The following is a 14552-nucleotide window of genomic DNA, read 5'->3' on the forward strand; positions in this document are numbered from 1 at the left end:
GGTAGATAAGTAGTTTAGTAATCTGTTAAATTATTATTAGTCAGTAGATGTAATAATGTAGTATTTATCATTACGTTGTAGATATTTAGATTTAATTCCACCAAACAACATTCACGCGTTAAAATTGTTTTGGAAAGATTTACAGAGCATAGGGTCTATGTAGCGATGATATCATCCGTTCTCTGTGAGAATAGTTGACAAACATTAGTAATGCTTAGTTTGCTATGACAAAGAATTTCAAAATTGTCTTATTGACCCAATAAAACTACAGCCAACGATGTACTCTTGTATAGGTTATTAACTGAATGTACAAATTCATGTATAAGTATATCGATATTACAATGATTTTTGTTCCGAAAGTAATTTCACGTGCAAGAGATGTTCTAAACGCTCATGTCTTCACCATATAGACAATTTCTATACTACTGGTGTCCTTCATTCAGATCAAAAGCTTGTTGATAATCGATGACAATGTATTTTATAACACATTACGCCAAGATCATTTTAATGCAAAAATGATGTAAGAGATAGTGTGATTATACAGAGCAAACTTATCCAAAGTTGTACCATATAGCCTATTCATTCGATATGCCTACCATTTTAACTTCAGTAAGAGGTGTGTTTAAGTGTCAACTCGCATGATGTTTATGAATATAACCATGGAACTGATAAAGTGAACATCCCTGTCCATCAAGTGGAACTGGTGCGCGTATTGAATGATTGGATAGGCGGTGAAAACTTTTTACACAGGTATATTTCGGTTTGATGCAACATCTGATAAATGTGTTCTATATCACGTCAGGACGTATGCACTCGTGTACCATTACCCTTTAACAGACATGTATAAGTTATAGAGATAAACGCTCTATGTGTACTAGAATATTTTATACAGTATTTTGTATCAGAATTAATTATCTTTTCGTCCCTTACGTTACACATTAATTATTTGGAATACAAAGCATTCGTTATTAACATTTTAGATTAATACAAAATACTAATAAATCTCGTGTTTCAGACTCTGATATTTCGTAGATTTAATCTAATTAATATACATTTTAGCGAGTCATGTTGGGGATATTGAACTCTGTAATATTGGAAGGAAATTTTGTAAAGGTGAATATTTGTGAATGTTTTCGTTGACTAAGTCTTTCATGTTTATTAAAGGTGGGGAACAATGATTATAGATGTAAATTCTTCTAACAAAATTGTATACTCAAATATCTGTAAAGTCATGTCGTCTTGCGATTTTGTTCATGACAAAACAAGATGATTCTGATTCATTTAATGTCTTCCCAAATAAAAAAGCAGTATCTACGAAGAGATTACAAAATAGATATTGCCTTTTTACATGAGACAGGTGTTTTGAATCAGTCTGCTAACAGAGTCAAATTGCTGCATCTACTACAGTCTTAGAAAAGACCATTCTACGCTGTCCTGTATGCAGAACTTTAATAGTTTACAAAGAGCTATAGAGGTTCTGTACACGGCCAGAAAGGACCATTTTTTAGACATGAAAAGGGTTATGTATAAATGTCAGAAACAAACTTGTTGGGGTTCATACAATATTACCAAGAGCCATTTTCTCTAGAGCTGTAATGTATGCAATACCCCGAGAACCTTTTTTTTTCATATCAAATAATTTTACTGGGGAGGAACATATATTTTGAAACAGTATACCCCCAAAGTAAAGGGCACTATCTGCTTGCTATTAACTAAGCATTCAGATACTGTCATTCTCCTTGGGAGTGTAGTTAATGTACGACATTCATTGTATTCATTCATGTAGCTCAACAACATTCATAAATATTTCGATTGCCGTTGACGAGTTTGACGAAAACAAAATCATATGATGCGGTAATGAATAACTTAACAAACAGGTGCATTCTTACATTTCTTTTCTGTATTTTTTGGTGTATTGAAATAAATGTTTTTAATGTGTAAGTAAAGAAAGTTATCACTGGCTTGTTAAAACGTTTTTTTCGTGTGTGGAGAGTGTTGTATATTTAGGTTTCGATTTCGTGGGCGGAGAGCCAGACCATAAACGTGACATTTTTGGCGAATTTTAGAAGCTGAAGTTTATTATATTTTAAAATTCACACCAATTGAATTATTGATTTTTAATTGATAAAATAAGTTGTTGTTAGTGCATTTTTAGTTCTGTTTTATTTTTTTGAGTAAAATGGGTTGCATGCAAGACCACACTCATAGAAATTGTTCGTTGGCATTACTCAGTAAGTTGATGTAAGTTGTTGCGTCAACTTTCCGAGTAATGCCAACGCGTACAATTTTGAGTAACGCTGACTCGATATCATTATGTTGGTCGCACTCATTTGCACTTACTTTATTGAGTTGTTACAACTCAGAAAATGAAACTAGCCTAGGTTAGCATAAGTTTCTAGAGGTGTGCTATACAAAATTTTGCACCGATTACAAAATTAAATATTTGAATACTGCTAATTGTGCAGAAAATGATCCAATTACGTGAATTAAGTAACAAAGTACCAAATTGGAATAACTCAAAACAATAAGTACCAGTAACTTAATATGAACGCATTACATCAACTTACATGTTGAGTTACAATAACTCAACTAATTGGTTCTTTGAATCTTGTTTATTTTTCTAAGTTCCCTGAACTTGAATTCAGAAGTTGGCATTACTTAAAAAGTTGACGCAACGACTGAAACATCAATTTTTTAAGTAAATGCCAACAAAGTTGATTAGTTGACGGAACTTTTTGAGCTTGTTCAGCATTTATTAAGTTCGGATAACTAAAATGAATTTTGTTTCGGCAACTTTTACACTATTTTTGAGTTGTCCAAACTTACTCCTGTTGAATTACGCCAACAAGGCGAACAAGTCATTTCTATGAGTGCAGCAGAATTGCAACACAATTCATGTTCAGTGCAAGACCATCGTAAGTCATGAAGTGGTCCTGCACTTACAGTAAAATTATGATATGTACCTATGGCATCTAAATCAGATCAAACACCTTTTTTCCCGTTTTTTGTTATCATGAACTTTATTTGCAGGCAGCAATTATCATAATTATAGAAATCAGCTTTCTGAATATTCCAATGAAACCATACAATCTTTGGTTAATGAAGGGCTCGTGCAAAACCATGTAATATGCACGGTCTTGCACTCTACGCCCAGCTACGTACACTTTAAGCATTCTTCGATTTATAAAGTTTACTTCGAGGACTGTTAGATATAGGCCTAAAAATGTCATTTTTCAAAACCGAATTATTTGATATCAGAAGGATATTCCTCGCATTCAGAATACAATTTGGTGTGTATGATGTGCTCTCAGGATCCATAAAAATACTGTGCAAACATCACTATCCAAGCCCTTAAGGTTAAAGAGGCAGACAGCCTTTTCTGATGAAGATAATGTGCATGCATAATTTATGAGGCATGTACGACAAGCTAGATAAACAAAGTTTATCTGATAAGTTTACGGAGTTATCTAACTTGCCTTTACACTCATAGAAATTGTTCGTTGGCATTACTCAGTAAGTTGATGTAAGTCGTTGCGTCAACTTTCCGAGTAATGCCAACGCGTACAATTGTGAGTAACGCTGACTCGATATCATTATGTTGGTCGCACTCATTTGCACTTACCTTACTGAGTTGTTACAACTCAGAAAATGAAACTAGGTTATCATAATTTTCTAGAGGTGTGCTATAGTATACACAATTTTGCACTGATTACAAAACTAAATATTTGAATACTGCTAATTGTGCAGAAAATGATCCAATTACGTGAATTAAGTAACAAAGTACCAAATTGGAATAACTCAAAACAATAAGTACCAGTAACTTAATATGAACGCGTTACATCAACTTACATGTTGAGTTACAATAACTCAACTAATTGGTTCTTTGAACCTTGTTTATTTTTGTAAGTTCCCTGAACTTGAATTCAGAAGTTGTCATTACTTAAAAAGTTGACGCAACGACTTGCATCAACTTTTTAAGTAATGCCAACAAAGTTGATTAGTTGACGGAACTTTTTGAGCTTTAGTAGCATTTTTAAGTTCGGATAACTAAAATGAATTTTGTTTTGGCAACTTTTTACACTATTTTTGAGTTGTCCAAACTTACTCCTTTTGAATTGCGCCAACAAGGCGAACAAGTCATTTCTATGAGTGTACTGGTACTCCCTATCACAGTGGGTACTCAGAATTCCTCCAGTATCCAATGGTATCTGAAATTGGAATGCCGATAAACGTCAATAAATCCGACCAGCTTCGATTAGATTTGGGTGCCGATGGGCCCATCCATCCCTCCCAAAATGTATCAAAATCATGCAGAATCAGTCAATGTAGGCCCCTATAATGCACCCCCTGCCATGACCTAGATCGCGTCTGGTGTGCGTGTGACTTCATCTCATCACGGTTATTTTCCGATTTTATTTCGCTGGAAGTGTCCTCAAATTACGATCATACAAAAATTGAAAAACGACATACTTTAGGCCTATTTACAGTGGAGTTCGTTAATTACTAGTATTTAGAATTGTGTGTGAAGATTTCATGATTAAGCCCTATGTCATGTATGTCAGGCATCCTCAAATACTTAGTAGTTTCTAGTGCAGTGCCACAATAAAAAATGAAAACTTAAAGTTACACTAACCTATAGAGCATAGCGTTCCTTGGGTGGGGTCCTGGATCCCGCCTCAGGGCTCTAGTTGGGGTCAGGGTCAAAACCCCTGGCAGGGGTCCAGGGGGCGCGGCCCCAGAAGCTCGTGGATTTGGTTTTGAACGATCCCGTGATTGGTTTTGTACATGTTTTCCAGTTAGCAACCTGGACAACAGATTCTTTTGTTTAGCAAGGCTCACTCAGTCATTTAATGTGGCAATACAAACGATCGAATTTGGTGTTGAAACGAGCTCAATTTTGAGTTACACCTTTTCAATGTAATATTAATTTTCTCGGCCAAATGAAATGCAATCATTTTTATTTTTTCAGTAAATGTCAGGTCAAATTGTAGTGCTTGATACTTATTTTTTTTCAAATCCTAGTGTTAAACTTAGGCGTGAAATTCAGTCATTTCGTGTAAGATTTTCGATTTTGATAGGCTTAAACTCTGTCCGCGAGCCTTTTCTTGGATCAACCTTTTAGCTTTTCAAAGTAATACAGTTCGCTAATGAAGGATTTTTCCCAACTTTCTAACGCACATCACCGTGAGCGATATATCATAGTTTTGTCAGAATTTACGTTTTGATTTCACCATTTTTTCACCGGCTGAAATTTTTTCAAAATCAACGCGTGAAATATAAGGCTAATGATACTAGCATTGTGGATCGATATCCCTGGGTTTAATAGGAATACCGGCATGATACAGTGTTGCCAGAACTTCAATATAGCAACGAAATTCCCAGGCCTAATAGCGCTCCTATACTGATCATGTTTATAGCACGATGAGGATATTTCATCATCACGTGAGTGATTCGGACCAATGTGTTGAAATTTGCTTCTCCTCAAAACAACTTTGCCCGAAGGCTTACATGCAATTGGGCAATATTTTAAACAAAACTTTCTTTTACAAAACATTATATTACGCTGTATGTTTTATGATCAAGCAAACTGTTTGGAACACACTTCCAAAGAAATAACCTTCGTAACGCCCCGGCGTAACGCCCCAGACTTTCGTTATTTAAACGCCAGAAATAGATTGTCCTTATAAGAACCATCAGAGATTGTGGCTTATAAGAACCGTTCATTATCATTGTTAACTTAAACAGGTTTTTGTTTTTAAACATCTTTATAAATTGATTGTTTTTATGTTTGTTTGTAAATTTCGTGCTTTAGTTCCTCATCAGAGATTGTGCCTTATAAGAACCATTCATTTTCATTGTTAACTTAAACAATTATTTAAAATTGCTTGCCTAAAAACAGAATAACTTGGATGTTAATACTTGACGTAGTGTTTCAATTGTCATGAAGGTGACTGGGTATGGTGCCTTTTGTTTGTGTTTGTTTGAAACTGCTTTTGGAAACCCATCGAAAGTCATAGGCCCTAATGAAGCAGCCAAAACAATACCAGGTTAAACATGGAAGTTTATAAAAACTTATTAAATAACCTTAAGGAAAAAAAAAAACATTTGTGGCAACAATAAGCCTTGCATTGAAAGTCATGGTTAAAGTGTGTTGATTACCACACCAAAGTTTCCCTACATACACCCCCACTACCCACCTCACACACCTCTGCACCCACCCCACCCTATAGGCCTACATGTACATGATATTACATAATAATATATAGCATAGCTATACATTTAGGTATAGCGCTTAATTATGACAATATGGTTTAGGCCTATATATAGGCCTACATGTCAAATTAAAAACAAACCCGAACACTGATGAATCTCTACAGAAACCCGAACACAAGTCTGAAGGGTGTAATGAAAATGGCAACCCGCGATGGGGGGGGGGTGGGTAGGTCATACAAAATTCACATGGAGATAGGAGGGACAGAAGATTAAAATCCCTATAATAACACGCTAATTTTTCTAGGTTTGGACCGTGGATTTTCATGAACCTCAAGCGTGCGTCTCTTAATATGGACTAACCTAGGTAAACAAACACACAGACAGACAAAATGGTTTTCATAATCATGGAATCCATATAAATTGAAATTGCAGGCTATCACGGGAGCAAATTTTAAAATTCACTTCATTTACCAGAAAACCCAATTGGGGATTTGGGCTACCAAATCGCTAGTCGGGCAATCTTCATGATCTTTGCTTTTCAATGGAAAATTGCCCTGGATGACAACAATGAAAATATCGACTATTTCTGCTGGTTGCGCACGAGATAAAAGCACCGAGTTTGACATTTTCAGAGCATGAAGGAAAAAGGGTAAAATAAAACGGAAATTCTGACAAAACTATAATATATAGACCCACACGATGTGCTTTACAGAGGTGGGAAATATCTTTCTTTAGCAAACTATATTAGTTTGAGACGCTAAAAATCAATTCCGTAAAAAGCTCGCAGGCGAACTCAAGGCCTATCAAAATCAAAAATATCACACTAAAAGATACAATTTGATGCTTAATTTTAACACCAGGATTTAAAAAAAAAATGTATATCCAAGCACCAAGTTTTTAACTGACATTACTGAAGAAGAAAAAAATATTGCTTTATATTTGACCGAGAAAATTAATTTCATAGCAAAAAGGTGTATCTCTGAATTGTGCTGATTTTAACATGTATCGATCGACTTTTAGCGCGACTAAGCATTTCTAAAGAATCGGTTGTCCAGGTAGGTGACTGTTTTCAACTATTTCAAATTACAGAATACTGATATTCTATTTTATCTTTTTTTCCCGATTTCTTTTTAATCAAAAGGTGCCTCACGCCACTCGGGTATCCGCAGCACGGCGCTATAAGGGCGCTATTTGCGGATGCCTGCCCTTCGTGTTTATTCCTGTGGCGTTTCACCTGGCAACGTCAAAATGGCAATAGCGCATCAACTCCCCGTGTTCTAAAATGCATTGCCCTCATTGATATTTTGAATCCCCTCATATTATTAAAATTTTAAGTGAATCATCTATAGAGGGCGTAATCTTAATTCCTTTTATACCCAGATGGTGGCTTACGTCAATACTGCCTGGTGTTGGGCCGGGCGTTGGACGCGATCCCCCCAGGTTAGTCTGCAACTCATGAGCTACCGACATGTGTAGGAGTAATAGTATAGCATGGTTTGGACTAAAGACTCGTTTAATTAAGAAAACAATTGTCTTCCAAGGAACACTTTAGGCTTAGGACAACCCTAAAGAAACACCAAATTAGGCCTAAGTGGAATTTTGCTTTTCACAAACATTTTGCATGAGCAGCTGTGCCCCGCAGGGGGTGCCCGCATCAGTCCGAAACGTCTTCAGTCCGAAACGTCCTCAGTCCGAACAATCATCAGTACGAAAATGAAATGCACTATTTTCGTTCGAAACGTCTTCAGCCGGCCGAAACGTCTTCACTCCGAAACGTCGTCAGTCCGAATCTGAAAAACACGTCGTCAGTCCGAATCTGAAAAGCACGTCATCAGTCCGAATCTGAAAAACACGTCGGTAGTCCGAATCTGAAAAGCACGTCATCAGTCCGAATCTGAAAAACATAAAAAATTAGTGAGTTCATTGTTGTTGCTAGCTATATTGTATCTGTTGTATAATGAAGTAATTTTGGGGCGAGTTGTAGATGTGAGTTGTTGTACACTCATAGAAATTGTTCGTTGGCATTACTCAGTAAGTTGATATAAGTCGTTGCGTCAACTTTCCGAGTAATGCCAACGCGTACAATTTTGAGTAACGCTGACTCGATATTAGTATGTTGGTCGCACGCATTTGCACTTACTTTATTGAGTTGTTATCAGAAAATTAAACTAGGTTAGCATAATTTTCTAGAGGTATGCTATAGTATACATAATTTTGCGCTGATTACAAAAATAAATATTTGAATACTGTAAATTGTGCAGAAAATGATCCAATTACGTGAATTAAGTAACAAAGTACCAAAACAATAAAGTACCAGTAACTTAATATGAACGAACGAGTTACATCAACTTACATGTTGAGTTACAATAACTCAACTAATTGGTTCTTGAGGTTTTTCTAAGTTCCCTGAACTTGAATTCAGAAGTTGGCATTACTTAAAAAGTTGATGCAACGACTTACATCAACTTTTTAAGTAATGCCAACAAAGTTGATTAGTTGACGGATCTTTTGAGCTTTTCCAGCATTTTTAAGTTCGAAAATGAATTTTGATTTGGCAACTTTTACACTATTTTTGAGTTGCCCAAATTTACTCCTTTTGAATTGCGCCAACAAGGCGAACAAGTCATTTCTATGAGTGTAGTGAACTTGACATTTTCAACTTGAAGAGCACCCATGCCTAAAAGTCCATCTCCTCCAAAGTTAATCTTGAACAAGATGAACACACTCATAGAAATGACTTGTTCGCCTTGTTGGCGCAATTCAAAAGGTGTAAGTTTGGACAACTCATAAATAGTGTAAAAGTTGCCAAAACAAAATTCATTTTAGTTATCCGAACTTAAAAAATGCTGAAAAAGCTCAAAAAGTTCTGTCAACTAATCAACTTTGTTGGTATTACTTAAAAAGTTGATGTAAGTCGTTGCGTCAACTTTTTAAGTAATGCCAACTTCTGAATTCAAGTTCAGGGAACTTAGAAAAATAAACAAGGTTCAAAGAACCAATTAGTTGAGTTATTGTAACTCAACATGTAAATTGATGTAACTCGTTCATATTAAGTTACTGGTACTTATTGTTTTGAGTTATTCCAATTTGGTACTTTGTTACTTAATTCACGTAATTGGATCATTTTCTGCACAATTAGCAGTATTCAAATATTTATTTTTGTAATCAGTGCAAAATTGTGTATACTATAGCACACCTCTAGAAAATTATGCTAGGCTAGTTTCATTTTCTGAGTTGTAACAACTCAATAAAGTAAGTGCAAATGAGTGCGACCAACATAATGATATCGAGTCAGCGTTACTCAAATTAGCACGCGTTGGCATTACTCGGAAAGTTGACGCAACGACTTACATCAACTTACTGAGTAATGCCAACGAACAATTTCTATGAGTGCACTATTGGAGCAATACAGATAATGTTCAAGTATTTTCCAGTGTACATTCAGCATGCAACTGGATATACATTTTGGTTTTAAAACACAATCACTTCCTTCTCGATCTAAGAGGAGAAAATAAGCGAATTTAAAGGCCTTTAGGTAACATCTAGTTCTTCAATGTCATCAAGCCTTAATAGCTCAGTGGTAAGAGTGTCCGTTAAATAGACGGGAGGTCCCGGTTTCAATTACCGGCAAATAATAAATTTGTTCATTTCTCGGTTATCTCGAGGGAACGATTAGTTATTGTGCATGTCATTAATACCTCGAGTACGGTACATTTTTGTCAAACTCAAAAGTGTATTTCATATAAAAAGGTGATCGTATATATTTCACAGAGCAATTTTACAGTATCGTTAATTAAAAGGTGTCACGCTTTCCAGCAAACACAGAACATTCAGTACAAAAAAATACACGTTTAAATGTCGGGTTATGTTGAAAGGGTATAAGAACGTTTTAACAACTTACATTAAAAAAAACCATTTTTGAAAACTTGATGCAAAACATTCTGACCAGAATTCTATTTATAAATAACATTCTTATCAAAATGTTTTGTGAGAACTTAAAAGAACACTTAAAATGTTGACAAAATATTTTGCAAAAATGTTTGCCCACTAAAATATTTTACAATAACGTTTTACCTTTTTTTTCTTGCTGCATGAGTTTATACTAGTGAACATGTGAAGTCATCGGTTCTGTTCTGCCTGAATGATGACATATTGTGGGTTAGTATATTTTCAGATTGAAATATGTTCACTTAGTATCGCTACCAAAATAAAAAATAAAACTACAATTCAACCTATAACTCGTTTTCAAAATTACTCCACAATCTAGGCTACACCGGATAGGCTACAATAACTACAACAACTCACTATATAACTCGCCCTTTAACTCGCCATAACTTGCTCTACAACTCGCACAAGCACAGCTTGCCCATATACACAACTCGTCATTTACAGCCACCCCAAACCGAAGCTAACCACAAAACCTTTTATAACTGAAAATTAATCTTTGAATTGTATGCTTTCGATTCGAAAGAAATATACTTTCATTATATTGTCATAACCGAGTTTCCTTTTTAGTTTAAAAGGAACTAAAATTCAACTCTGATTGTATGGTATACGCATATGGTAGGTCTAAACCTGTTCCGCAGTTTCCTTATAATTATATCATGTAATCAAATCGCTCGTCTTCCCTCAATAATTTGTAAAAATGGGGAATCTTATTTCCTAGCTAAATCCTTGTTAGCTTAGTATTAATATGTAAAGTCCTACAAGTTCTGCCATGAAAGTCAGCACCGTGTTAAAATATCTGTGAGAAATCAGTCTCACCTCTCGTATTGTTGAACACCGAGTCCTGTGCTTGAAACCGTTGTCGTCATTCTACTGAATATAGCATCATATTAATACAGGTATGTGCAAATTATTTGATTATTTTAATTAGAGCTAGGGTGGAGAATATTTACCGAAAGAACAGATAGGGCCTATAGTTAAAGTTGCACGGTAGATTGTGAAGTAATCTACTGTGTAAAATAAATTTAAAAATCACTCTGCGGTTTTTGTACTGACGAGACTATAGTATATATTTATTCATCGTAGCGGGATTTCTTTTGCTTGCAGGGTGATTGGTCTTGTCCCGGGGGTCCCATTCATTGTAGCTCAGTGGCAGTGACGCGTAGGTGGGGCTGTTAATTAAGACCCCACTTTCAGCATCACTATATGCACCCAAAGAAGACCCAATTTGTTTCCGAACACAAGGTTTTTCACCATATTCGGCAAAAAATCATAATAAAGCATAATATCAAGCAATGATTGCCCTGAGCGTCTTCCTTTTAGCACGAAAAATACCGTGGTTTGGGCCCCAAAAGGGTAAAATTGCACAATTTTGCGCGCTTTGATCGCAATCGACCTAGTCAAATAGCAAAACACATCCCGGAACACACCTTCACTTGGGGCTAGCTATAATAGTATTAAATTCGCTCGCAAAAAGCCCAGCAAAATGGGAACAAAATATGCTCGTCCCCTGACCTCCCTGAATTTGATTCCTTCCGTTGCCACTGTTTGTCACCCCACCTACATTTTTCCATTTAATCTTTCATCCCGTTCCAAATTCCTTTATTTTTTCATTGAAACGGCAACTTTCATTTGCAAAAGTTTAAAATCATAAATTATGTCTACCAACACAGATGAACTTTCATGCTAGTAAACTCATTTACAATACATTTATCACTGGTGATGTTGTCACATTGTATAGCGAACAGTCTGATTTAAAACATTATTAGAAATGCAATTGGTTCAAATGCAATAAATTATCACTCGCATTAAAAACAAACCTGATGCTAACAGTATATCGAACGAAACACGCTCAAAAAATGCTGAAACTTAGATGTTTTTTAATTAACTCGTGTTTCCACTACAGAGTTATAATGATGAGAATTCGATGTGGAAATCCCATATATATCTGCAAGGTGTGTTATGTTGTTGCCGAAACAATCATTGCCTCATTTCAAATATTGAGTTTTTTGAAATGGTTTGGTTTTGGTCACGTGGTTTCCTATTGTCCTGCCTAACCACTTGAATCACAAGATATCGAACTCATTGTTTCTACCTTTTGTTTAAAACTAAACATTTGTGACAGGTAGTTTCGGTTTTGGTTTCAGTTTCTTATAAGTGGTGTGACGAATAAAATTACAGGATTTTCGAGTTACCTGATCTAAGTATACAAAAGAAATGTTTAAATTTCGCAGTGCAATCATCACGAGCAGAGAAGTCGAACAAAGCAGTCTACATTTGATTTAGTTTGAAAGCATTGACTTGAGACTACGAATTAGCCTAAGCTGATTTCACTGTGAAAATATATAGACCATCGAAATATTTCCACAGACATTACAATATACACTTGACAGATTATGACTTCAGTGATATAAACACTATTATACACAACTCTATTTATGTGCATGTCGCATGACGGAAGATCGATATCATAGAAAGCTGGTTTAAACTGACTTTTATTCAATTTATTTATTGGAGAAAGAGAGAGAGAGAAGAGATCGCCAGGGAAAGAGGGTGTGTGTGGGGGGGGGGATGGTAAGGGTAAGGGAGAAAGAGAAACAGAGGGGAGAGAGCATTGGAAGTGGGAAGGGAAGGAGGGGAGAGGGAGCTCAAGAGTGGAGTGGAATAATAGGGAAGAGTCGATATCGAGTGTGGGGAGGAGGAGGTTAAATATAGGTGGCGGAGGGAACATAGGTAAGAGGTATGGGTTGTGCTTTCCGGGGAATAATCTAATTCATAATCAAATCATCTACATCATCATGCATCGTTTATATTCCAGACAAATAAACAAAACACCCCCACCCCTCAATATATGCACATGATTTCTACATCTAGGCCTCGTATATATCCATCCTTTATGTCTCAACGATGTCTATGCATAACTTATCAAACGAATCTCGGAACTCGGGTGTAATTATAAGGTGTCATGGAAGTGTGCCACCTACGGCAGAGAGCATCAACTGTCGCCCGCGTTGATAGATATCGATAATGAAAATGTTAGCACAATAGGCTATTATATACGTATTGTTATAGGCCATTATACTTTTGATTATATATACCCTCTTGTGTACTCCCAGCACAATAGTGTTATGATTGCAGAGCAGTTCATCTCCACTTTTTAATCCCTTGATTTTTGGTTTCTGAACAAAAGAAAAACCAAAACTAATGATTTGAAATGAGGGATTGTATCATTATGTACTAATTGGTATGTTTTTAGCGGGTTCGCCGTCGGACAAGTTTAGAACTGTCAAGCTTTCGAATTCGTCAGGAGTAGCTCTGACTTCTTCAGGACAAAGTTCCTATAATAATGAGACATGTAGGCCGCCCCTTGCCTACTGGTAGCTCTGAAAAGAGCTGTTCACTGAAGACCGCCCCTTGGCAACAGAGAGCAAACAGACCTTCCCTATATGCTAATGTAAATGGCTCAGAAAAGAGCCGTTTACTGATGACTGCCCCTTGCCAACAGAGAACAAGCAGAGATGGGCGGGAATTAAACTACTTCAGTGGTTAGCATTGTTTTTCAAGTAGGTCTTTGTGCATCATCATTGAAAAATAAAATATTATACAATAAAAATCCCTTTAAAAAGGGATGTGCTGGGACAAGGTTGTTCGTAATGAGTAACATCATTATCTCTATTCATAAAATGGTAAAAATATAATTTTGATGTGCAAAGATTAGGGTGCTACTCTAACGGGGTGCTACAAGTAGAGTTTAGAATGTTGACCATCTCTATACCTGCGTAGTGCAAAAACAAAAACCGATTAGGCCTTCTACACCTCGCTTGTATCAGTTAACCAACCCATCTCTATACCACTTTTACTGAAATGGTGACCCATCATTAATATACCCGAAACACTTCAAACCACCCCATTGGTATACCAAACACGATGAAAATGCACCTCATACAAAACCCTTGAGCATCCCCGTACACCATTTCTTAGGGAGACACCCCCGGATGGTGGTTCAAATCATTTTGGTGGAAAATTAAGTTTTTGTGATTCTCTCAATCGGACACTTTTTCCCAAATTCTGATGACTTACGTCAGTTCCATTCCGATGATACTTTCACTGCTTTTTACGTTGTTACTCCTTAGGTTTACATCCAGCAACATAGAGCCCAGTGCGGGAGCCCAATGCGACCAATTTAAAATTTGACCCCTTACGGGTTAGCATTGACCCCTAGATGACCTATGTCATCAAAACATCTGCATTCACCTGATGCTCCCTTACTCAGAGATTATCATCACTATTAAAGTAAAGATTGACATTGACATTTGGGTTATCAAAGAAGAGCAATTTCCTCATCGCTGAGTCTAAATCTGCAAGAACATCATTTGATACCTAGATGACCTTTG

General features: G+C 36.2%; 1 protein-coding gene across 1 annotated transcript in view; it reads left to right on the forward strand.

Moving 5' to 3' along the window:
• The first annotated feature begins 10942 nt into the window (after positions 1–10942).
• The window catches only part of LOC140140008 (sodium-coupled monocarboxylate transporter 1-like), an 88509-nt gene continuing 84899 nt past the window's right edge, over positions 10943–14552 (forward strand). The window contains exon 1 of the mRNA XM_072161817.1: positions 10943–11057. The gene's annotated coding sequence lies outside the window, so the exon portion shown is untranslated. The remainder of the gene's footprint in view (positions 11058–14552) is intronic.

This window comes from Amphiura filiformis, chromosome 18, assembly GCF_039555335.1.
Source record: "Amphiura filiformis chromosome 18, Afil_fr2py, whole genome shotgun sequence".
NCBI classification, from domain to species: domain Eukaryota; kingdom Metazoa; phylum Echinodermata; class Ophiuroidea; order Amphilepidida; family Amphiuridae; genus Amphiura; species Amphiura filiformis.